Source organism: Bombus affinis, unplaced genomic scaffold (assembly GCF_024516045.1).
Source record: "Bombus affinis isolate iyBomAffi1 unplaced genomic scaffold, iyBomAffi1.2 ctg00000058.1, whole genome shotgun sequence".
NCBI classification, from domain to species: domain Eukaryota; kingdom Metazoa; phylum Arthropoda; class Insecta; order Hymenoptera; family Apidae; genus Bombus; species Bombus affinis.
In genome coordinates, this window is record NW_026108819.1 from 1,474,255 (window position 1) to 1,501,948 (window position 27,694).

Genomic DNA, 27,694 nt, shown 5'->3' on the forward strand with positions numbered 1-27,694 from the left:
TTACAGTTTGCCTATAGTTTCACATAAATAGTACTATTTCCTCATAGTACAGTGCAATGTGATGTCCGAAATGGCAGACAAAATTAGGTACTAACACGAAATATGTGCAAGGCAATATAAGGTATATGTATAGCTTGGAAATTGTGATCGTTGCTCGCTCGCTCCGCTCGCTCGTAAAAATCTAGTCGAACCTCACAACCGATCCGACACGTTCGCAAATTTAAAATATGTCGACACCATATCGAATAATGATCGCAAGATGGATTGGTTTTAGGTTAGGCTATAGTTTTCGAGCGAGCGCAGCGAGCGAGAGACGCCTAAAGATGTGTCACAAACCAACGGTTTGGCACATACGGACATTGAAACATTCGCACCAGCCCGAGGAGGCGGAAGTATTTATCATATTGCCTACTGACAAATGTTTACAGTTTACCTGTAGTTTCACATAAATAGTACTATGTCCTCATAGTACAGTGCAATGTGATGTCCGAAATGGTAGACAAAATTAGGTACTAACACGAAATATGTGCAAGGCAATATAAGGTATATGTATAGCTTGGAAATTGTGACCGTTGCTCGCTCGCTCCTCTGGCTCGTAAAAATCTAGTCCAACCTCACAACCGATCCGACACGTTCGCAAATTCGAAATATGTCGCCACCATATCGAATAATGAACGCAAGATGGATTCGTATTGGGTTAGGCTATAGTTTTCGAGCGACCGCAGCGAGCGTAAGACGCGTAAAGGTGTGTCACAAACCAACGGTTTGGCACATACGGACATTGAAATATTCGCACCAGCCCGAGGTGCCGGAAGTCTTTATCCTATTGCCTACTGACAAATGTTTACAGTTTACCAATAGTTTCACATAAATAGTAATATTTCCACATAGTACAGTGCAATGTGATGTCCGAAATGGCTGACAAAATTGGGTACTAACACGAAATATGTGCAAGGCAATATAAGGTATATGTATAGCTTGGAAATTGTGATCGCTGCTCGCTCGCTCCGCTCGCTCGTAAAAATCTAGTCCAACCTCACAAACCGATCCGACACGTTCGCAAATTTGAAATATGTCGCTAGCATATCGAATAATGCACGCAAGATGGATTGGTTATAGGTTAGGCAGTAGTTTTCGAGCGAGCACGGCGATCGAGAGACGCGTAATGGTGTCACAAACCAACGGTTTGGCACATACGGACATTGATACATTCGCACCAGCCCGAGGAGCCGGAAGTCTTTATCCTATTGCCTATTGACAAATGTTTACAGTTTATGAATACTTTCACGTAAATAGTACTATTTCCACATACTACAGTGCAATGTGATGTCAGAAATGGCTGACAAAATTAGGTAATAACACGAAATATATGCAAGGCAATATAAGGTATATGTATAGCTTGGAAATTGTGACCGTTGCTCGCTCGCTGCGCTCGCTCGTAAAAATCTAGTCCAACCTCACAACCGATCCGACACGTTCGCAAATTCGAAACATGTCGCCACCATATCGAATAATGAACGCAAGATGGATTCGTATTAGGTTAGGCTATTGTTTTCGAGCGACCGCAGCGAGCGTGAGACGCGTAAAGGTGTGTCACAAACCAACGTTTTGGCACATACGGACATTGAAATATTCGCACCAGCCCGAGGTGCCGGAAGTCTTTATCCTATTGCCTACTGACAAATGTATACAGTTTATGAATAGTTTCACATAAATAGTACTATTGCCGCATACTACATTCAATGTGATGTCCGAAATGGCTGACAAATTTAGGTACTAACACGAAATATGTGCAAGGCAATATAAGGTATATGTATAGCTTGGAAATTATGACCGTTGCTGGCTCGATCCGCTCGCTCGTAAAAATCTAGTCCAACCTCACAACCGAAACGACACGTTCCCAAATTTGGAATAAGTCGCCTCAATGTCGAATGACAAACGCAACAGGGATTGGTTTTAGTTTAGGCTATAGTTTTCGAGCGAGCACTGCGAGCGTGGGACGCGGAAAGTTGTGTCACAATCCAACGGTTTGGCACATAAGGACATTAAAATATTCGCACCAGCCCGAGGAGCCGGAAGTCTTTATCCTATTGCCTATTGACAAATGTATACAGATTACCAGTAGTTTCACATAAATAGTACTATTTCCACATACTACAGTCAATGTGATGTCAGAAATGGCTGACAAAATTAGGTAATAACACGAAATATGTGCAAGGCAATATAAGGTATATATATAGCTTGGTAATTGTGACCGTTGCTGGCTCGCTCCGCTCGCTCGTAAAAATCTAGTCGAACCTCACAACCGATCCGACACGTTCCCAAATTTGAAATAATTCGCCTCAATGTCGAATGACTAACGCAACAGGGATTGGTTATAGTTTAGGCTATAGTTTTCGAGCGAGCACTGCGAGCGTGGGACGCGGAAAGTTGTGTCACAATCCAACGGTTTGGCACGTAAGGACATTAAAATATTCGCACCAGCCCGAGGAGCCGGAAGTCTTTATCCTATTGCCTATTGACAAATGTTTACAGTTTATGAATACTTTCACATAAATAGTACTATTTCCACATACTACAGTGCAATGTGATGTCAGAAATGGCTGACAAAATTAGGTAATAACACGAAATATGTGCAAGGCAATATACGGTATATATATAGCTTGGAAATTGTGACCGTTGCTGGCTCGATCCGCTCGCTCGTAAAAATCTAGTCCAACCTCACAACCGATCCGACACGTTCCCAAATTTAAAATAAGTCGCCTCAATGTCGAATGACTAACGCAACAGGGATTGGTTTTAGTTTAGGCTATGGTTTTCGAGCGAGCACTGCGGGCGTGGGACGCGGAAGGTTGTGTCACAATCCAACGGTTTGGCACATAAGGACATTAAAATATTCGCACCAGCCCGAGGAGCCGGAAGTCTTTATCCTATTGCCTACTGACAAATGTTTACAGTTTACCAATAGTTTCACATAAATAGTACTATTCCCACATACTACAGTCAATGTGATGTCCGAAATGGCTGACAAAATTAGGAACTAACACGAAATACGTGCAAGGCAATATACGGTATATATATAGCTTGGAAATTGTGACCGTTGCTGGCTCGATCCGCTCGCTCGTAAAAATCTAGTCCAACCTCGCAACCGATCCGACACGTTCCCAAATTTGAAATAAGTCGCCTCAATGTCGAATGACTAACGCCACAGGGATTGGTTTTAGTTTAGGCCATGGTTTTCGAGCGAGCACTGCGAGCGAGGGACGGGGTAAGTTATGTCACAATCCAACGGTTTGGCAGATGGGGACATTGAAATATTCGCACCAGCCCGAGGAGCCGGAAGTATTTATCCTATTGCCTACTGACAAATGTTTATAGTTTACCAATAGTTTCACATAAATAGTACTATTTCCACACACTACAGAGCAATGTCATGTCCGAAATGGCCGACACAATTAGGTAATAAAACGAAATATATGCAAGGCAATATAAGGTATATGTATAGCTTGGAAATTGTGATCGTTGCTCGCTCGCTCCGCTCGCTCGTAAAAATTTAGTCCAACCTCACATCCGATCAGACACGTTCGCAAATTTGAAATATGTCGCCACCATATCGAATAATGAACGCACGATGGATTTGTTTTAGGTTAGGCTATAGTTTTCGAGCGAGCGCAGCGAGCGATGGACGCGTAAAGGTGTATCACAAACCAACGGTTTGGCACATACGGACATTGAAATATTCGCACCAGCCCGATGAGCAAGAAGTCTTTATCGAATTGCTTACTGACAAATGTTTACAGTTTACCAATAGTTTCACATAAGTAGTACTATTTGCACATAGTAGAGTGCAATATGATGTCAGAAATGGCTGACAAAATTAGGTAATAACACGAAATATATGCAAGGCAATATAAGGTATATGTATAGCTTGGAAATTGTGACCGTTGCTCGCTCGCTCCGCTCGCTCGTAAAAATCTAGTCCAACCTCACAACCGATCCGACACGTTCGCAAATTCGAAATATGTCGCCACCATATCGAATAATTAACGCAAGATGGATTCGTTTTAGGTTAGGCTATAGTCTTCGTGCGAGCACGGCGAGCGTGAGACGCGTAAAGGTGTGTCAGAAACCAACGGTTTGGCACATACGGACATTGAAATATTCGCACCAGCCCGAGGAGCCGGAAGTCTTTGTCCTATTGCCTACTGACAAATGTTTACAGTTTACCAGTAGTTTCACATAAATAGTACTATCTCCTCATAGTACAGTGCAATGTGATGTCCGAAATGGCTGACAAAATTAGGTACTAACACGAAATATGTGCAAGGCAATATAAGGTATATGTATAGCTTGGAAATTGTGAACGTTGCTCGCTCGCTCCGCTCGCTCGTAAAAATCTAGTCGAACCTCACAACCGATCCGACACGTTCGCAAATTTAAAATATGTCGACACCATATCGAATAATGATCGCAAGATGTATTGGTTTTAGGTTAGACTATAGTTTTCGAGCGAGCGCAGCGAGCGAGAGACGCGTAAATGTGTGCCACAAACCAACGGTTTGGCACATACGAACATTGAAAGATTCGCACCAGCCCGAGGAGCCGGAAGTCTCTATCGAATTGCCTACTGACAAATGTATACAGTTTATGAATAGTTTCACATAAATAGTAATATTTCCACATACTACAGAGCAATGTGATGTCCGAAATGGCTGACAAAATTAGGTACTAACACGAAATATGTGCAAGGCAATATACGGTATATGCATAGCTTAGAAATTGTGACCGTTGCTGGCTCGATCCGCTCGCTCGTAAAAATCTAGTCCAACCTCACAACCGATCCGACACGTTCCCAAATTTGAAATAAGTCGCCTCAATGTCGAATGACTAACGCAACAGGGATTGGTTTTAGTTTAGGCTATAGTTTTCGAGCGAGCACTGCGAGCGAGGGACGCGGAAAGTTGTGTCACAATCCAACGGTTTGGCACATAAGGACATTAAAATATTCGCACCAGCCCGAGGAGCCGGAAGTCTTTATCCTATTGTCTATTGACAAATGTTTACAGTTTATGAATACTTTCACATAAATAGTACTATTTCCACATCCTACAGTGCAATGTGATGTCCAAAATGGCTGACAAAATTAGGTAATAACACGAAATATATGCAAGCCAATATAAGGTATATGTATAGCATGGAAATTGTGACCGTTGCTCGCTCGCTCCGCTCGCTCGTAAAAATCTAGTCGAACCTCACAACCGATCCGACACGTTCGCAAATTTAAAATATGTCGCCACCATATCGAATAATGATCGCAAGATGGATTGGTTTTATGTTAGGCTATAGTTTTCGAGCGAGCGCAGCGAGCGAGAGACGCCTAAAGGTGTGTCACTAACCAACGGTTTGGCACATACGGACATTGAAACATTCGCACCAGCCCGAGGAGGCGGAAGTATTTATCCTATTGCCTACTGACAAATGTTTACAGTTTATGAATACTTTCACATAAATAGTACTATTTCCTCATAGTACAGTGAAATGTGATGTCCGAAATGCCTGACAAAAATAGGTACTAACACGAAATATGTGCAAGGCAATATAAGGTATATGTATAGCTTGGAAATTGTGATCGCTGCTCGCTCGCTCCGCTCGCTCGTAATAATCTAGTCCAACCTCACAACCGATCCGACACGTTCCCAAATATGAAGTAAGTTTCCTCCATATCGAATGACTAACGCAAGAGGGATTCGTTCTAGGTTAGGCTGTAGTGTTCGAGCGAGCACGTCGAGCGAGGAACGCGGAAAGTTGTGTCACAATCCAACGGTATGGCACATGGGGACATTGAAATATTCGCACCAGCCCGAGGAGCCGGAAGTCTCTATCCTATTGCCCACTGACAAATGTATACAGTTTACCAGTAGTTTCGCATAAATACTACTATTGCCACATAGTACAGTGCAATGTGATGTCCGAATTGGCTGACAAAATTAGGTACCAACACGAAATATGTGCAAGGCAATATAAGGTATATGTATAGCTTGGAAATTGTGATCGCTGCTCGCTCGCTCCGCTCGCTCCTAAAAATCTAGTCCAACCTCAAACCGATCCGACACGTTCGCAAATTTGAAATATGTCGCCACCATATCGAATAATGAACGCAAGATGGATTGGTTATAGGTTAGGCTATAGCTTTCGAGCGAGCGCAGCGAGCGAGAGACGCCTAAAGGTGTGTCACAAACCAACGGTTTGGCACATACGGACATTGAAACATTCGCACCAGCCCGAGGAGGCGGAAGTATTTATCCTATTGCCTACTGACAAATGTTTACAGTTTACCTATAGTTTCACATAAATAGTAGTATTTCCTCATAGTACAGTGCAATGTGATGTCCGAAATGGCTGACAAAATTAGGTACTATCACGAAATATGTGCAAGGAAATATAAGGTATATGTATAGCTTGGAAATTGTGACCGTTGCTCGCTCGCTCCTCTCGCTCGTAAAAATCTAGTCCAAACTCACAACCGATCCGACACGTTCGCAAATTCGAAATATGTCGCCACCATATCGAATAATGAACGCAAGATGGATTCGCTTTAGGTTAGGCTATAGTTTTCGGGCGACCGCAGCGAGCGTGAGACGCGTAAAGGTGTGTCACAAACCAACGGTTCGGCACATACGGACATTGAAATATTCGCACCAGCTCGAGGAGCCGGAAGTCTTTATCCTATTGCCTACTGACAAATGTTTACAGTTTACCAATAGTTTCACATAAATAGCACTATTTCCTCATAGTACAGTGCAATGTGATGTCCGAAATGGCTGACAAAATTAGGTACTAACACGAAATACATGCAAGGCAATATAAGGTATATGTACAGCTTGGAAATTGTGACCGTTGCTCGCTCGCTCCGCTCGCTCGTAAAAATCTAGTACAACCTCACAACCGATCCGACACGTTCGCAAATTCGAAATATGTCGCCGCCATATCGAATAATGAACTCAAGATGGATTGGTTTTAGGTTAGGCTATAGTTTTCGAGCGAGTGCAGCGAGCGAGAGACGCGTAAATGTGTGCCACAAACCAACGGTTTGGCACATACGAACATTGAAATATTCGCACCAGCCCGAGGAGCCGGAAGTCTCTGTCCTATTGCCCACTGACAAATGTATACAGTTTATGAATAGTTTCACATAAATAGTTCTATTTCCGCATACTACAGTCAATGTGATGTCCGAAATGGCTGACAAAATTAGGTACTAACTTGAAATATGTGCAAGGCAATATACGGTATATGTATAGCTTGGAAACTGTGACCGTTGCTGGCTCGATCCGCTCGCTCGTGAAAATCTAGTCCAACATGACAACCGATCCGACACGTTCCCAAATTTGAAATAAGTCGCCTCAATGTCGAATGACTAGCGCAACAGGGATTGGTTTTAATTTAGGCTATAGTTTTCGAGCGAGCACTGCGAGCGAGGGACGCGGAAAGTTGTGTCACAATCCAACGGTTTGGCACATAAGGACATTAAAATATTCGCACCAGCCCGAGGAGCCGAAGGTCTTTATCCTATTGCCTATTGACAAATGTTTACAGTTTATGAATACTTTCACATAAATAGTACTATTTCCACATACTACAGTGCAATGTGATGTCCGAAATGGCTGACAAAATTAGGTAATAACACGAAATATATGAAAGGCAATATAAGGTATATGTATAGCTTGGAAATTGTGATCGTTGCTCGCCCGCTCCGCTCGCTCGTAAAAATCTAGTCGAACCTCACAACCGATCCGAAACGTTCGCAAATTTAAAATATGTCGCCACCATATCGAATAATGATTGCAAGATGTATTGGTTTTAGGTTAGACTATAGTTTTCGAGCGAGCGCAGCGAGCGAGAGACGCGTAAATGTGTGCCACAAACCAACGGTTTGGCACATACGAACATTGAAAGATTCGCACCAGCCCGAGGAGCCGGAAGTCTCTATCGAATTGCCTACTGACAAATGTATACAGTTTATGAATAGTTTCACATAAATAGTAATATTTCCACATACTACAGAGCAATGTGATGTCCGAAATGGCTGACAAAATTAGGTACTAACACGAAATATGTGCAAGGCAATATAAGGTATATGTATAGCTTGGAAATTGTGATCGCTGCTCGCTCGCTCCGCTCCCTCGTAAAAATCTAGTCCAACCTCACAACCGATCCGACACGTTCGCAAATTCGAAATATGTCGCAGCCATATCGAATAATGAACGCAAGGTGGATTGGTTTTAGGTTAGGCTGTAGTTTTCGAGCGAGCACGGTGAGCGAGGGACGCGGAAAGTTGTGTCACAATCCAACGGTATGGCACATGGGGACATTGAAATATTCGCACCAGCCCGAGGAGCCGGAAGTCTGTATCCTATTGCCCACTGACAAATGTATACAGTTTACCAGCAGTTTCACATAAATAGTACTATTTCCACATACTACAGTCAATGTGATGTCCGAAATGGCTGACAAAATTAGGTACTAACACTAAATATGTGCAAGGCAATATACTGTATATATATAGCTCGGAAATTGTGACCGTTGCTGGCTCGATCCGCTCGCTCGTAAAAATCTAGTCCAACCTCACAACCGATCCGACACGTTCCCAAATTTGAAATAAGGCGCCTCAATGTCGAATAACTAACGCAACAGGGATTGGTTTTAGTTTAGGCTATAGTTTTCGAGCGAGCACTGCGAGCGTGGGACGCGGAAAGTTGTGTCACAATCCAACGGTTTGGCACATACGGACATTGAAACGTTCGCACCAGCCCGAGGAGGCGGAAGTATTTATCCTATTGCCTACTGACAAATGTTTACAGTTTGCCTATAGTTTCACATAAATAGTACTATTTCCTCATAGTACAGTGCAATGTGATGTCCGAAATGGCAGACAAAATTAGGTACTAACACGAAATATGTGCAAGGCAATATAAGGTATATGTATAGCTTGGAAATTGTGAACGTTGCTCGCTCGCTCCGCTCGCTCGTAAAAATCTAGTCGAACCTCACAACCGATCCGACACGTTCGCAAATTTAAAATATGTCGACACCATATCGAATAATGATCGCAAGATGGATTGGTTTTAGGTTAGGCTATAGTTTTCGAGCGAGCGCAGCGAGCGAGAGACGCCTAAAGATGTGTCACAAACCAACGGTTTGGCACATACGGACATTGAAACATTCGCACCAGCCCGAGGAGGCGGAAGTATTTATCCTATTGCCTACTGACAAATGTTTACAGTTTATGAATACTTTCACATAAATAGTACTATTTCCTCATAGTACAGTGAAATGTGATGTCCGAAATGCCTGACAAAAATAGGTACTAACACGAAATATGTGCAAGGCAATATAAGGTATATGTATAGCTTGGAAATTGTGATCGCTGCTCGCTCGCTCCGCTCGCTCGTAATAATCTAGTCCAACCTCACAACCGATCCGACACGTTCCCAAATATGAAGTAAGTTTCCTCCATATCGAATGACTAACGCAAGAGGGATTCGTTCTAGGTTAGGCTGTAGTGTTCGAGCGAGCACGTCGAGCGAGGAACGCGGAAAGTTGTGTCACAATCCAACGGTATGGCACATGGGGACATTGAAATATTCGCACCAGCCCGAGGAGCCGGAAGTCTCTATCCTATTGCCCACTGACAAATGTATACAGTTTACCAGTAGTTTCGCATAAATACTACTATTGCCACATAGTACAGTGCAATGTGATGTCCGAATTGGCTGACAAAATTAGGTACTAACACGAAATATGTGCAAGGCAATATAAGGTATATGTATAGCTTGGAAATTGTGATCGCTGCTCGCTCGCTCCGCTCGCTCCTAAAAATCTAGTCCAACCTCAAACCGATCCGACACGTTCGCAAATTTGAAATATGTCGCCACCATATCGAATAATGAACGCAAGATGGATTGGTTATAGGTTAGGCTATAGTTTTCGGGCGACCGCAGCGAGCGTGAGACGCGTAAAGGTGTGTCACAAACCAACGGTTCGGCACATACGGACATTGAAATATTCGCACCAGCTCGAGGAGCCGGAAGTCTTTATCCTATTGCCTACTGACAAATGTTTACAGTTTACCAATAGTTTCACATAAATAGCACTATTTCCTCATAGTACAGTGCAATGTGATGTCCGAAATGGCTGACAAAATTAGGTACTAACACGAAATACATGCAAGGCAATATAAGGTATATGTACAGCTTGGAAATTGTGACCGTTGCTCGCTCGCTCCGCTCGCTCGTAAAAATCTAGTACAACCTCACAACCGATCCGACACGTTCGCAAATTCGAAATATGTCGCCGCCATATCGAATAATGAACTCAAGATGGATTGGTTTTAGGTTAGGCTATAGTTTTCGAGCGAGCGCAGCGAGCGAGAGACGCGTAAATGTGTGCCACAAACCAACGGTTTGGCACATACGAACATTGAAATATTCGCACCAGCCCGAGGAGCCGGAAGTCTCTGTCCTATTGCCCACTGACAAATGTATACAGTTTATGAATAGTTTCACATAAATAGTTCTATTTCCGCATACTACAGTCAATGTGATGTCCGAAATGGCTGACAAAATTAGGTACTAACATGAAATATGTGCAAGGCAATATACGGTATATGTATAGCTTGGAAACTGTGACCGTTGCTGGCTCGATCCGCTCGCTCGTGAAAATCTAGTCCAACATGACAACCGATCCGACACGTTCCCAAATTTGAAATAAGTCGCCTCAATGTCGAATGACTAGCGCAACAGGGATTGGTTTTAATTTAGGCTATAGTTTTCGAGCGAGCACTGCGAGCGAGGGACGCGGAAAGTTGTGTCACAATCCAACGGTTTGGCACATAAGGACATTAAAATATTCGCACCAGCCCGAGGAGCCGAAGGTCTTTATCCTATTGCCTATTGACAAATGTTTACAGTTTATGAATACTTTCACATAAATAGTACTATTTCCACATACTACAGTGCAATGTGATGTCCGAAATGGCTGACAAAATTAGGTAATAACACGAAATATATGAAAGGCAATATAAGGTATATGTATAGCTTGGAAATTGTGATCATTGCTCGCCCGCTCCGCTCGCTCGTAAAAATCTAGTCGAACCTCACAACCGATCCGAAACGTTCGCAAATTTAAAATATGTCGCCACCATATCGAATAATGATTGCAAGATGTATTGGTTTTAGGTTAGACTATAGTTTTCGAGCGAGCGCAGCGAGCGAGAGACGCGTAAATGTGTGCCACAAACCAACGGTTTGGCACATACGAACATTGAAAGATTCGCACCAGCCCGAGGAGCCGGAAGTCTCTATCGAATTGCCTACTGACAAATGTATACAGTTTATGAATAGTTTCACATAAATAGTAATATTTCCACATACTACAGAGCAATGTGATGTCCGAAATGGCTGACAAAATTAGGTACTAACACGAAATATGTGCAAGGCAATATAAGGTATATGTATAGCTTGGAAATTGTGATCGCTGCTCGCTCGCTCCGCTCCCTCGTAAAAATCTAGTCCAACCTCACAACCGATCCGACACGTTCGCAAATTCGAAATATGTCGCAGCCATATCGAATAATGAACGCAAGGTGGATTGGTTTTAGGTTAGGCTGTAGTTTTCGAGCGAGCACGGTGAGCGAGGGACGCGGAAAGTTGTGTCACAATCCAACGGTATGGCACATGGGGACATTGAAATATTCGCACCAGCCCGAGGAGCCGGAAGTCTCTATCCTATTGCCCACTGACAAATGTATACAGTTTACCAGCAGTTTCACATAAATAGTACTATTTCCACATACTACAGTCAATGTGATGTCCGAAATGGCTGACAAAATTAGGTACTAACACTAAATATGTGCAAGGCAATATACTGTATATATATAGCTCGGAAATTGTGACCGTTGCTGGCTCGATCCGCTCGCTCGTAAAAATCTAGTCCAACCTCACAACCGATCCGACACGTTCCCAAATTTGAAATAAGGCGCCTCAATGTCGAATAACTAACGCAACAGGGATTGGTTTTAGTTTAGGCTATAGTTTTCGAGCGAGCACTGCGAGCGTGGGACGCGGAAAGTTGTGTCACAATCCAACGGTTTGGCACATACGGACATTGAAACGTTCGCACCAGCCCGAGGAGGCGGAAGTATTTATCCTATTGCCTACTGACAAATGTTTACAGTTTGCCTATAGTTTCACATAAATAGTACTATTTCCTCATAGTACAGTGCAATGTGATGTCCGAAATGGCAGACAAAATTAGGTACTAACACGAAATATGTGCAAGGCAATATAAGGTATATGTATAGCTTGGAAATTGTGAACGATGCTCGCTCGCTCCGCTCGCTCGTAAAAATCTAGTCGAACCTCACAACCGATCCGACACGTTCGCAAATTTAAAATATGTCGACACCATATCGAATAATGATCGCAAGATGGATTGGTTTTAGGTTAGGCTATAGTTTTCGAGCGAGCGCAGCGAGCGAGAGACGCCTAAAGATGTGTCACAAACCAACGGTTTGGCACATACGGACATTGAAACATTCGCACCAGCCCGAGGAGGCGGAAGTATTTATCATATTGCCTACTGACAAATGTTTACAGTTTACCTGTAGTTTCACATAAATAGTACTATGTCCTCATAGTACAGTGCAATGTGATGTCCGAAATGGCAGACAAAATTAGGTACTAACACGAAATATGTGCAAGGCAATATAAGGTATATGTATAGCTTGGAAATTGTGACCGTTGCTCGCTCGCTCCTCTGGCTCGTAAAAATCTAGTCCAACCTCACAACCGATCCGACACGTTCGCAAATTCGAAATATGTCGCCACCATATCGAATAATGAACGCAAGATGGATTCGTATTGGGTTAGGCTATAGTTTTCGAGCGACCGCAGCGAGCGTAAGACGCGTAAAGGTGTGTCACAAACCAACGGTTTGGCACATACGGACATTGAAATATTCGCACCAGCCCGAGGTGCCGGAAGTCTTTATCCTATTGCCTACTGACAAATGTTTACAGTTTACCAATAGTTTCACATAAATAGTAATATTTCCACATAGTACAGTGCAATGTGATGTCCGAAATGGCTGACAAAATTGGGTACTAACACGAAATATGTGCAAGGCAATATAAGGTATATGTATAGCTTGGAAATTGTGTTCGCTGCTCGCTCGCTCCGCTCGCTCGTAAAAATCTAGTCCAACCTCACAAACCGATCCGACACGTTCGCAAATTTGAAATATGTCGCTAGCATATCGAATAATGCACGCAAGATGGATTGGTTATAGGTTAGGCAGTAGTTTTCGAGCGAGCACGGCGATCGAGAGACGCGTAATGGTGTCACAAACCAACGGTTTGGCACATACGGACATTGATACATTCGCACCAGCCCGAGGAGCCGGAAGTCTTTATCCTATTGCCTATTGACAAATGTTTACAGTTTATGAATACTTTCACGTAAATAGTACTATTTCCACATACTACAGTGCAATGTGATGTCAGAAATGGCTGACAAAATTAGGTAATAACACGAAATATATGCAAGGCAATATAAGGTATATGTATAGCTTGGAAATTGTGACCGTTGCTCGCTCGCTGCGCTCGCTCGTAAAAATCTAGTCCAACCTCACAACCGATCCGACACGTTCGCAAATTCGAAACATGTCGCCACCATATCGAATAATGAACGCAAGATGGATTCGTATTAGGTTAGGCTATTGTTTTCGAGCGACCGCAGCGAGCGTGAGACGCGTAAAGGTGTGTCAAAAACCAACGGTTTGGCACATACGGACATTGAAATATTCGCACCAGCCCGAGGTGCCGGAAGTCTTTATCCTATTGCCCACTGACAAATGTATACAGTTTATGAATAGTTTCACATAAATAGTACTATTTCCGCATACTACATTCAATGTGATGTCCGAAATGGCTGACAAATTTAGGTACTAACACGAAATATGTGCAAGGCAATATAAGGTATATGTATAGCTTGGAAATTATGACCGTTGCTGGCTCGATCCGCTCGCTCGTAAAAATCTAGTCCAACCTCACAACCGAAACGACACGTTCCCAAATTTGGAATAAGTCGCCTCAATGTCGAATGACAAACGCAACAGGGATTGGTTTTAGTTTAGGCTATAGTTTTCGAGCGAGCACTGCGAGCGTGGGACGCGGAAAGTTGTGTCACAATCCAACGGTTTGGCACATAAGGACATTAAAATATTCGCACCAGCCCGAGGAGCCGGAAGTCTGTATCCTATTGCCTATTGACAAATGTATACAGATTACCAGTAGTTTCACATAAATAGTACTATTTCCACATACTACAGTCAATGTGATGTCAGAAATGGCTGACAAAATTAGGTAATAACACGAAATATGTGCAAGGCAATATAAGGTATATATATAGCTTGGTAATTGTGACCGTTGCTGGCTCGCTCCGCTCGCTCGTAAAAATCTAGTCGAACCTCACAACCGATCCGACACGTTCCCAAATTTGAAGTAATTCGCCTCAATGTCGAATGACTAACGCAACAGGGATTGGTTATAGTTTAGGCTATAGTTTTCGAGCGAGCACTGCGAGCGTGGGACGCGGAAAGTTGTGTCACAATCCAACGGTTTGGCACGTAAGGACATTAAAATATTCGCACCAGCCCGAGGAGCCGGAAGTCTTTATCCTATTCCCTATTGACAAATGTTTACAGTTTATGAATACTTTCACATAAATAGTACTATTTCCACATACTACAGTGCAATGTGATGTCAGAAATGGCTGACAAAATTAGGTAATAACACGAAATATGTGCAAGGCAATATACGGTATATATATAGCTTGGAAATTGTGACCGTTGCTGGCTCGATCCGCTCGCTCGTAAAAATCTAGTCCAACCTCACAACCGATCCGACACGTTCCCAAATTTAAAATAAGTCGCCTCAATGTCGAATGACTAACGCAACAGGGATTGGTTTTAGTTTAGGCTATGGTTTTCGAGCGAGCACTGCGGGCGTGGGACGCGGAAAGTTGTGTCACAATCCAACGGTTTGGCACATAAGGACATTAAAATATTCGCACCAGCCCGAGGAGCCGGAAGTCTTTATCCAATTGCCTACTGACAAATGTTTACAGTTTACCAATAGTTTCACATAAATAGTACTATTCCCACATACTACAGTCAATGTGATGTCCGAAATGGCTGACAAAATTAGGTACTAACATGAAATATGTGCAAGGCAATATATGGTATATGTATAGCTTGGAAATTGTGACCGTTGCTGGCTCGATCCGCTCGCTCGTGAAAATCTAGTCCAACATGACAACCGATCCGACACGTTCCCAAATTTGAAATAAGTCGCCTCAATGTCGAATGACTAGCGCAACAGGGATTGGTTTTAATTTAGGCTATAGTTTTCGAGCGAGCACTGCGAGCGAGGGACGCGGAAAGTTGTGTCACAATCCAACGGTTTGGCACATAAGGACATTAAAATATTCGCACCAGCCCGAGGAGCCGAAGGTCTTTATCCTATTGCCTATTGACAAATGTTTACAGTTTATGAATACTTTCACATAAATAGTACTATTTCCACATACTACAGTGCAATGTGATGTCCGAAATGGCTGACAAAATTAGGTAATAACACGAAATATATGAAAGGCAATATAAGGTATATGTATAGCTTGGAAATTGTGATCGTTGCTCGCCCGCTCCGCTCGCTCGTAAAAATCTAGTCGAACCTCACAACCGATCCGAAACGTTCGCAAATTTAAAATATGTCGCCACCATATCGAATAATGATTGCAAGATGTATTGGTTTTAGGTTAGACTATAGTTTTCGAGCGAGCGCAGCGAGCGAGAGACGCCTAAAGGTGTGTCACAAACCAACGGTTTGGCACATACGGACATTGAAACATTCGCACCAGCCAGAGGAGGCGGAAGTATTTATCCTATTGCCTACTGACAAATGTTTACAGTTTACCTATAGTTTCACATAAATAGTATTATTTCCTCATAGTACAGTGCAATGTGATGTCCGAAATGGCTGACAAAATTAGGTACTAACACGAAATATATGCAAGGCAATATAAGGTATATGTATCACTTGGAAATTGTGATCGTTGCTCGCTCGCTCCGCTAGCTCGTAAAAATTTAGTCCAACCTCACATCCGATCCGACACGTTCCCAAATTTGAAATAAGTCGCCACCATATCGAATAATGAACTCAAGATGGATTGGTTTTAGGTTAGGCTATAGTTTTCGAGCGAGCGCAGCGAGCGAGAGACGCGTAAATGTGTGCCACAAACCAACGGTTTGGCACATACGAACATTGAAAGATTCGCACCAGCCCGAGGAGCCGGAAGTCTCTATCGAATTGCCTACTGACAAATGTATACAGTTTATGAATAGTTTCACATAAATAGTAATATTTCCACATACTACAGCGCAATGTGATGTCCGAAATGGCTGACAAAATTAGGTACTAACACGAAATATGTGCAAGGCAATATAAGGTATATGTATAGCTTGGAAATTGTGATCGCTGCTCGCTCGCTCCGCTCCCTCGTAAAAATCTAGTCCAACCTCACAACCGATCCGACACGTTCGCAAATTCGAAATATGTCGCAGCCATATCGAATAATGAACGCAAGGTGGATTGGTTTTAGGTTAGGCTGTAGTTTTCGAGCGAGCACGGTGAGCGAGGGACGCGGAAAGTTGTGTCACAATCCAACGTTATGGCACATGGGGACATTGAAATATTCGCACCAGCCCGAGGAGCCGGAAGTCTCTATCCTATTGCCCACTGACAAATGTATACAGCTTACCAGCAGTTTCACATAAATAGTACTATTTCCACATACTACAGTCAATGTGATGTCCGAAATGGCTGACAAAATTAGGTACTAACACTAAATATGTGCAAGGCAATATACGGTATATATATAGCTCGGAAATTGTGACCGTTGCTGGCTCGATCCGCTCGCTCGTAAAAATCTAGTCCAACCTCACAACCGATCCGACACGTTCCCAAATTTGAAATAAGTCGCCTCAATGTCGAATAACTAACGCAACAGGGATTGGTTTTAGTTTAGGCTATAGTTTTCGAGCCAGCACTGCGAGCGTGGGACGCGGAAAGTTGTGTCACAATCCAACGGTTTGGCACATACGGACATTGAAACGTTCGCACCAGCCCGAGGAGGCGGAAGTATTTATCCTATTGCCTACTGACAAATGTTTACAGTTTGCCTATAGTTTCACATAAATAGTACTATTTCCTCATAGTACAGTGCAATGTGATGTCCGAAATGGCAGACAAAATTAGGTACTAACACGAAATATGTGCAAGGCAATATAAGGTATATGTATAGCTTGGAAATTGTGATCGTTGCTCGCTCGCTCCGCTCGCTCGTAAAAATCTAGTCGAACCTCACAACCGATCCGACACGTTCGCAAATTTAAAATATGTCGACACCATATCGAATAATGAACGCAAGATGGATTCGTATTGGGTTAGGCTATAGTTTTCGAGCGACCGCAGCGAGCGTAAGACGCGTAAAGGTGTGTCACAAACCAACGGTTTGGCACATACGGACATTGAAATATTCGCACCAGCCCGAGGTGCCGGAAGTCTTTATCCTATTGCCTACTGACAAATGTTTACAGTTTACCAATAGTTTCACATAAATAGTAATATTTCCACATAGTACAGTGCAATGTGATGTCCGAAATGGCTGACAAAATTGGGTACTAACACGAAATATGTGCAAGGCAATATAAGGTATATGTATAGCTTGGAAATTGTGATCGCTGCTCGCTCGCTCCGCTCGCTCGTAAAAATCTAGTCCAACCTCACAAACCGATCCGACACGTTCGCAAATTTGAAATATGTCGCTAGCATATCGAATAATGCACGCAAGATGGATTGGTTATAGGTTAGGCAGTAGTTTTCGAGCGAGCACGGCGATCGAGAGACGCGTAATGGTGTCACAAACCAACGGTTTGGCACATGCGGACATTGATACATTCGCACCAGCCCGAGGAGCCGGAAGTCTTTATCCTATTGCCTATTGACAAATGTTTACAGTTTATGAATACTTTCACGTAAATAGTACTATTTCCACATACTACAGTGCAATGTGATGTCAGAAATGGCTGACAAAATTAGGTAATAACACGAAATATATGCAAGGCAATATAAGGTATATGTATAGCTTGGAAATTGTGACCGTTGCTCGCTCGCTGCGCTCGCTCGTAAAAATCTAGTCCAACCTCACAACCGATCCGACACGTTCGCAAATTCGAAACATGTGGCCACCATATCGAATAATGAACGCAAGATGGATTCGTATTAGGTTAGGCTATTGTTTTCGAGCGACCGCAGCGAGCGTGAGACGCGTAAAGGTGTGTCACAAACCAACGTTTTGGCACATACGGACATTGAAATATTCGCACCAGCCCGAGGTGCCGGAAGTCTTTATCCTATTGCCTACTGACAAATGTATACAGTTTATGAATAGTTTCACATAAATAGTACTATTGCCGCATACTACATTCAATGTGATGTCCGAAATGGCTGACAAATTTAGGTACTAACACGAAATATGTGCAAGGCAATATAAGGTATATGTATAGCTTGGAAATTATGACCGTTGCTGGCTCGATCCGCTCGCTCGTAAAAATCTAGTCCAACCTCACAACCGAAACGACACGTTCCCAAATTTGGAATAAGTCGCCTCAATGTCGAATGACAAACGCAACAGGGATTGGTTTTAGTTTAGGCTATAGTTTTCGAGCGAGCACTGCGAGCGTGGGACGCGGAAAGTTGTGTCACAATCCAACGGTTTGGCACATAAGGACATTAAAATATTCGCACCAGCCCGAGGAGCCGGAAGTCTTTATCCTATTGCCTATTGACAAATGTATACAGATTACCAGTAGTTTCACATAAATAGTACTATTTCCACATACTACAGTCAATGTGATGTCCGAAATGGCTGACAAATTTAGGTACTAACACGAAATATGTGCAAGGCAATATAAGGTATATGTATAGCTTGGAAATTATGACCGTTGCTGGCTCGATCCGCTCGCTCGTAAAAATCTAGTCCAACCTCACAACCGAAACGACACGTTCCCAAATTTGGAATAAGTCGCCTCAATGTCGAATGACAAACGCAACAGGGATTGGTTTTAGTTTAGGCTATAGTTTTCGAGCGAGCACTGCGAGCGTGGGACGCGGAAAGTTGTGTCACGATCCAACGGTTTGGCACATAAGGACATTAAAATATTCGCACCAGCCCGAGGAGCCGGAAGTCTTTATCCTATTGCCTATTGACAAATGTATACAGATTACCAGTAGTTTCACATAAATAGTACTATTTCCACATACTACAGTCAATGTGATGTCAGAAATGGCTGACAAAATTAGGTAATAACACGAAATATGTGCAAGGCAATATAAGGTATATATATAGCTTGGTAATTGTGACCGTTGCTGGCTCGCTCCGCTCGCTCGTAAAAATCTAGTCGAACCTCACAACCGATCCGACACGTTCCCAAATTTGAAATAATTCGGCTCAATGTCGAATGACTAACGCAACAGGGATTGGTTATAGTTTAGGCTATAGTTTTCGAGCGAGCACTGCGAGCGTGGGACGCGGAAAGTTGTGTCACAATCCAACGGTTTGGCACGTAAGGACATTAAAATATTCGCACCAGCCCGAGGAGCCGGAAGTCTTTATCCTATTGCCTATTGACAAATGTTTACAGTTTATGAATACTTTCACATAAATAGTACTATTTCCACATACTACAGTGCAATGTGATGTCAGAAATGGCTGACAAAATTAGGTAATAACACGAAATATGTGCAAGGCAATATACGGTATATATATAGCTTGGAAATTGTGACCGTTGCTGGCTCGATCCGCTCGCTCGTAAAAATCTAGTCCAACCTCACAACCGATCCGACACGTTCCCAAATTTAAAATAAGTCGCCTCAATGTCGAATGACTAACGCAACAGGGATTGGTTTTAGTTTAGGCCATGGTTTTCGAGCGAGCACTGCGAGCGAGGGACGGGGTAAGTTATGTCACAATCCAACGGTTTGGCAGATGGGGACATTGAAATATTCGCACCAGCCCGAGGAGCCGGAAGTATTTATCCTATTGCCTACTGACAAATGTTTATAGTTTACCAATAGTTTCACATAAATAGTACTATTTCCACACACTACAGAGCAATGTCATGTCCGAAATGGCCGACACAATTAGGTAATAAAACGAAATATATGCAAGGCAATATAAGGTATATGTATAGCTTGGAAATTGTGATCGTTGCTCGCTCGCTCCGCTCGCTCGTAAAAATTTAGTCCAACCTCACATCCGATCAGACACGTTCGCAAATTTGAAATATGTCGCCACCATATCGAATAATGAACGCAAGATGGATTTGTTTTAGGATAGGCTATAGTTTTCGAGCGAGCGCAGCGAGCGATGGACGCGTAAAGGTGTATCACAAACCAACGGTTTGGCACATACGGACATTGAAATATTCGCACCAGCCCGATGAGCAAGAAGTCTTTATCGAATTGCTTACTGACAAATGTTTACAGTTTACCAATAGTTTCACATAAGTAGTACTATTTGCACATAGTAGAGTGCAATATGATGTCAGAAATGGCTGACAAAATTAGGTAATAACACGAAATATATGCAAGGCAATATAAGGTATATGTATAGCTTGGAAATTGTGACCGTTGCTCGCTCGCTCCGCTCGCTCGTAAAAATCTAGTCCAACCTCACAACCGATCCGACACGTTCGCAAATTCGAAATATGTCGCCACCATATCGAATAATTAACGCAAGATGGATTCGTTTTAGGTTAGGCTATAGTTTTCGTGCGAGCACGGCGAGCGTGAGACGCGTAAAGGTGTGTCAGAAACCAACGGTTTGGCACATACGGACATTGAAATATTCGCACCAGCCCGAGGAGCCGGAAGTCTTTGTCCTATTGCCTACTGACAAATGTTTACAGTTTACCAATAGTTTCACATAAATAGTACTATCTCCTCATAGTACAGTGCAATGTGATGTCCGAAATGGCTGACAAAATTAGGTACCAACACGAAATACATGCAAGGCAATATAAGGTATATGTACAGCTTGGAAATTGTGACCGTTGCTCGCTCGCTCCGCTCGCTCGTAAAAATCTAGTCCAACCTCACAACCGATCCGACACGTTCCCAAAATTGAAATAAGTCGCCTCAATGTCGAATGACTAACGCAACAGGGATTGGTTTTAGTTTAGGCTATGGTTTTCGAGCGAGCACTGCGAGCGTGGGACGCGGAAAGTTGTGTCACAATCCAACGGTTTGGCACATAAGGACATTAAAATATTCGCACCAGCCCGAGGAGCCGGAAGTCTTTATCCTATTGCCTATTGACAAATGTATACAGGTTACCAGTAGTTTCACATAAATAGTACTATTTCCACATACTACAGTCAATGTGATGTCAGAAATGGCTGACAAAATTAGGTACTAACACTAAATATGTGCAAGGCAATATACGGTATATATATAGCTCGGAAATTGTGACCGTTGCTGGCTCGATCCGCTCGCTCGTAAAAATCTAGTCCAACCTCACAACCGATCCGACACGTTCCCAAATTTGAAATAAGTCGCCTCAATGTCGAATAACTAACGCAACAGGGATTGGTTTTAGTTTAGGCTATAGTTTTCGAGCGAGCACTGCGAGCGTGGGACGCGGAAAGTTGTGTCACAATCCAACGGTTTGGCACATACGGACATTGAAACATTCGCACCAGCCCGAGGAGGCGGAAGTATTTATCCTATTGCCTACTGACAAATGTTTCCAGTTTACCTATAGTTTCACATAAATAGTACTATTTCCTCATAGTACAGTGCAATGTGATGTCCGAAATGGCAGACAAAATTAGGTACTAACACGAAATATGTGCAAGGCAATATAAGGTATATGTATAGCTTGGAAATTGTGATCGTTGCTCGCTCGCTCCGCTCGCTCGTAAAAATCTAGTCGAACCTCACAACCGATCCGACACGTTCGCAAATTTAAAATATGTCGACACCATATCGAATAATGATCGCAAGATGGATTGGTTTTAGGTTAGGCTATAGTTTTCGAGCGAGCGCAGCGAGCGAGATACGCCTAAAGATGTGTCACAAACCAACGGTTTGGCACATACGGACATTGAAACATTCGCACCAGCCCGAGGTGGCGGAAGTATTTATCATATTGCCTACTGACAAATGTTTACAGTTTACCTATAGTTTCACATAAATAGTACTATTTCCTCATAGTACAGTGCAATGTGATGTCCGAAATGGCAGACAAAATTAGGTACTAACACGAAATATGTGCAAGGCAATATAAGGTATATGTATAGCTTGGAAATTGTGACCGTTGCTCGCTCGCTCCTCTGGCTCGTAAAAATCTAGTCCAACCTCACAACCGATCCGACACGTTCGCAAATTCGAAATATGTCGCCACCATATCGAATAATGAACGCAAGATGGATTCGTATTGGGTTAGGCAGTAGTTTTCGAGCGAGTACGGCGATCGAGAGACGCGTAATGGTGTCACAAACCAACGGTTTGGCACATACGGACATTGAAACATTCGCACCAGCCCGAGGAGCCGGAAGTCTTTATGTTATTGCCTACTGACAAATGTTTACAGTTTACCAATAGTTTCGCATAAATAGTAATATTTCCACATAGTACAGTGCAATGTGATGTCCGAAATGGCTGACAAAATTGGGTACTAACACGAAATATGTGCAAGGCAATATAAGGTATATGTATAGCTTGGAAATTGTGATCGCTGCTCGCTCGCTCCGCTCGCTCGTAAAAATCTAGTCCAACCTCACAACCGATCCGACACGTTCGCAAATTTGAAATATGTCGCTAGCATATCGAATAATGAACGCAAGATGGATTGGTTATAGGTTAGGCAGTAGTTTTCGAGCGAGCACGGCGATCGAGAGACGCGTAATGGTGTCACAAACCAACGGTTTGGCACATACGGACATTGAAACATTCGCACCAGCCCGAGGAGCCGGAAGTCTTTATCCTATTGCCTATTGACAAATGTTTACAGTTTATGAATATTTTCACATAAATAGTACTATTTCCATATACTACAGTGCAATGTGAAGTCAGAAATGGCTGACAAAATTAGGTAGTAACACGAAATATATGCAAGGCAATATAAGGTATATGTATAGCTTGGAAATTGTGACCGTTGCTCGCTCGCTGCGCTCGCTCGTAAAAATCTAGTCCAACCTCACAACCGATCCGACACGTTCGCAAATTCGAAATATGTCGCCACCATATCGAATAATGAAAGCAAGATGGATTCGTATTAGGTTAGGCTATTGTTTTCGAGCGACCGCAGCGAGCGTGAGACGCGTAAAGGTGTGTCAGAAACCAACGGTTTGGCACATACGGACATTGAAATATTCGCACCAGCCCGAGGAGCCGGAAGTCTTTGTCCTATTGCCTACTGACAAATGTTTACAGTTTACCAATAGTTTCACATAAATAGTACTATCTCCTCATAGTACAGTGCAATGTGATGTCCGAAATGGCTGACAAAATTAGGTACCAACACGAAATACATGCAAGGCAATAGAAGGTATATGTACAGCTTGGAAATTGTGACCGTTGCTGGCTCGCTCCGCTCGCTCGTAAAAATCTAGTCGAACCTCACAACCGATCCGACACGTTTCCAAATTTGAAATAAGTCGCCTCTATGTCGAATGACTAACGCAAGATGGATTGGTTTTAGGTTAGGCTATAGTATTCGAGCGAGCGCAGCGAGCGATGGACGCGTAAAGGTGTATCACAAACCAACGGTTTGGCACATACGGACATTGAAATATTCGCACCAGCCCGATGAGCCAGAAGTCTTTATCGAATTGCTTACTGACAAATGTTTACAGTTTACCAATAGTTTCACATAAGTAGTACTATTTGCACATAGTAAAGTGCAATATGATGTCAGAAATGGCTGACAAAATTAGGTACTAACACTAAATATGTGCAAGGCAATATACGGTATATATATAGCTCGGAAATTGTGACCGTTGCTGGCTCGATCCGCTCGCTCGTAAAAATCTAGTCCAACCTCACAACCGATCCGACACGTTCCCAAATTTGAAATAAGTCGCCTCAATGTCGAATAACTAACGCAACAGGGATTGGTTTTAGTTTAGGCTATAGTTTTCGAGCGAGCACTGCGAGCGTGGGACGCGGAAAGTTGTGTCACAATCCAACGGTTTGGCACATAAGGACATTAAAATATTCGCACCAGCCCGAGGAGCCGGAAGTCTTTATCCTATTGCCTATTGACAAATGTATACAGATTACCAGTAGTTTCACATAAATAGTACTATTTCCACATACTACAGTCAATGTGATGTCCGAAATGGCTGACAAATTTAGGTACTAACACGAAATATGTGCAAGGCAATATAAGGTATATGTATAGCTTGGAAATTATGACCGTTGCTGGCTCGATCCGCTCGCTCGTAAAAATCTAGTCCAACCTCACAACCGAAACGACACGTTCCCAAATTTGGAATAAGTCGCCTCAATGTCGAATGACAAACGCAACAGGGATTGGTTTTAGTTTAGGCTATAGTTTTCGAGCGAGCACTGCGAGCGTGGGACGCGGAAAGTTGTGTCACGATCCAACGGTTTGGCACATAAGGACATTAAAATATTCGCACCAGCCCGAGGAGCCGGAAGTCTTTATCCTATTGCCTATTGACAAATGTATACAGATTACCAGTAGTTTCACATAAATAGTACTATTTCCACATACTACAGTCAATGTGATGTCAGAAATGGCTGACAAAATTAGGTAATAACACGAAATATGTGCAAGGCAATATAAGGTATATATATAGCTTGGTAATTGTGACCGTTGCTGGCTCGCTCCGCTCGCTCGTAAAAATCTAGTCGAACCTCACAACCGATCCGACACGTTCCCAAATTTGAAATAATTCGGCTCAATGTCGAATGACTAACGCAACAGGGATTGGTTATAGTTTAGGCTATAGTTTTCGAGCGAGCACTGCGAGCGTGGGACGCGGAAAGTTGTGTCACAATCCAACGGTTTGGCACGTAAGGACATTAAAATATTCGCACCAGCCCGAGGAGCCGGAAGTCTTTATCCTATTGCCTATTGACAAATGTTTACAGTTTATGAATACTTTCACATAAATAGGACTATTTCCACATACTACAGTGCAATGTGATGTCAGAAATGGCTGACAAAATTAGGTAATAACACGAAATATGTGCAAGGCAATATACGGTATATATATAGCTTGGAAATTGTGACCGTTGCTGGCTCGATCCGCTCGCTCGTAAAAATCTAGTCCAACCTCGCAACCGATCCGACACGTTCCCAAATTTGAAATAAGTCGCCTCAATGTCGAATGACTAACGCCACAGGGATTGGTTTTAGTTTAGGCCATGGTTTTCGAGCGAGCACTGCGAGCGAGGGACGGGGTAAGTTATGTCACAATCCAACGGTTTGGCAGATGGGGACATTGAAATATTCGCACCAGCCCGAGGAGCCGGAAGTATTTATCCTATTGCCTACTGACAAATGTTTATAGTTTACCAATAGTTTCACATAAATAGTACTATTTCCACACACTACAGAGCAATGTCATGTCCGAAATGGCCGACACAATTAGGTAATAAAACGAAATATATGCAAGGCAATATAAGGTATATGTATAGCTTGGAAATTGTGATCGTTGCTCGCTCGCTCCGCTCGCTCGTAAAAATTTAGTCCAACCTCACATCCGATCAGACACGTTCGCAAATTTGAAATATGTCGCCACCATATCGAATAATGAACGCAAGATGGATTTGTTTTAGGTTAGGCTATAGTTTTCGAGCGAGCGCAGCGAGCGATGGACGCGTAAAGGTGTATCACAAACCAACGGTTTGGCACATACGGACATTGAAATATTCGCACCAGCCCGATGAGCAAGAAGTCTTTATCGAATTGCTTACTGACAAATGTTTACAGTTTACCAATAGTTTCACATAAGTAGTACTATTTGCACATAGTAGAGTGCAATATGATGTCAGAAATGGCTGACAAAATTAGGTAATAACACGAAATATATGCAAGGCAATATAAGGTATATGTATAGCTTGGAAATTGTGACCGTTGCTCGCTCGCTCCGCTCGCTCGTAAAAATCTAGTCCAACCTCACAACCGATCCGACACGTTCGCAAATTCGAAATATGTCGCCACCATATCGAATAATTAACGCAAGATGGATTCGTTTTAGGTTAGGCTATAGTTTTCGTGCGAGCACGGCGAGCGTGAGACGCGTAAAGGTGTGTCAGAAACCAACGGTTTGGCACATACGGACATTGAAATATTCGCACCAGCCCGAGGAGCCGGAAGTCTTTGTCCTATTGCCTACTGACAAATGTTTACAGTTTACCAATAGTTTCACATAAATAGTACTATCTCCTCATAGTACAGTGCAATGTGATGTCCGAAATGGCTGACAAAATTAGGTACCAACACGAAATACATGCAAGGCAATATAAGGTATATGTACAGCTTGGAAATTGTGACCGTTGCTCGCTCGCTCCGCTCGCTCGTAAAAATCTAGTCCAACCTCACAACCGATCCGACACGTTCCCAAAATTGAAATAAGTCGCCTCAATGTCGAATGACTAACGCAACAGGGATTGGTTTTAGCTTAGGCTATGGTTTTCGAGCGAGCACTGCGAGCGTGGGACGCGGAAAGTTGTGTCACAATCCAACGGTTTGGCACATAAGGACATTAAAATATTCGCACCAGCCCGAGGAGCCGGAAGTCTTTATCCTATTGCCTATTGACAAATGTATACAGGTTACCAGTAGTTTCACATAAATAGTACTATTTCCACATACTACAGTCAATGTGATGTCAGAAATGGCTGACAAAATTAGGTACTAACACTAAATATGTGCAAGGCAATATACGGTATATATATAGCTCGGAAATTGTGACCGTTGCTGGCTCGATCCGCTCGCTCGTAAAAATCTAGTCGAACCTCACAACCGATCCGACACGTTCCCAAATTTGAAATAATTCGCCTCAATGTCGAATGACTAACGCAACAGGGATTGGTTATAGTTTAGGCTATAGTTTTCGATCGAGCACTGCGAGCGTGGGACGCGGAAAGTTGTGTCACAATCCAACGGTTTGGCACGTAAGGACATTAAAATATTCGCACCAGCCCGAGGAGCCGGAAGTCTTTATCCTATTGCCTATTGACAAATGTTTACAGTTTATGAATACTTTCACATAAATAGTACTATTTCCACATACTACAGTGCAATGTGATGTCAGAAATGGCTGACAAAATTAGGTAATAACACGAAATATGTGCAAGGCAATATACGGTATATATATAGCTTGGAAATTGTGACCGTTGCTGGCTCGATCCGCTCGCTCGTAAAAATCTAGTCCAACCTCACAACCGATCCGACACGTTCCCAAATTTAAAATAAGTCGCCTCAATGTCGAATGACTAACGCAACAGGGATTGGTTTTAGTTTAGGCTATGGTTTTC

General features: G+C 42.9%; 1 long non-coding RNA gene across 3 annotated transcripts in view; it reads left to right on the plus strand.

Annotated features, from left to right (window-relative positions):
• The window catches only part of LOC126926767 (uncharacterized), a 249,715-nt gene extending 223,091 nt beyond the window's left edge, over positions 1 to 26,624 (plus strand). Inside the window, exons 2-3 of one of the 3 annotated variants that reach the window (XR_007714849.1) lie at positions 13,817 to 13,876; positions 26,522 to 26,624. This is a non-coding gene — a long non-coding RNA (uncharacterized LOC126926767). Of the gene's footprint in view, positions 1 to 13,816; positions 13,877 to 21,042; positions 21,146 to 23,569; positions 23,673 to 26,521 lie in introns of those variants that run through there. The other 2 variants (XR_007714848.1, XR_007714847.1) reach the window with 2 other exon arrangements.
• The last annotated feature ends 1,070 nt before the right edge of the window (positions 26,625 to 27,694 follow it).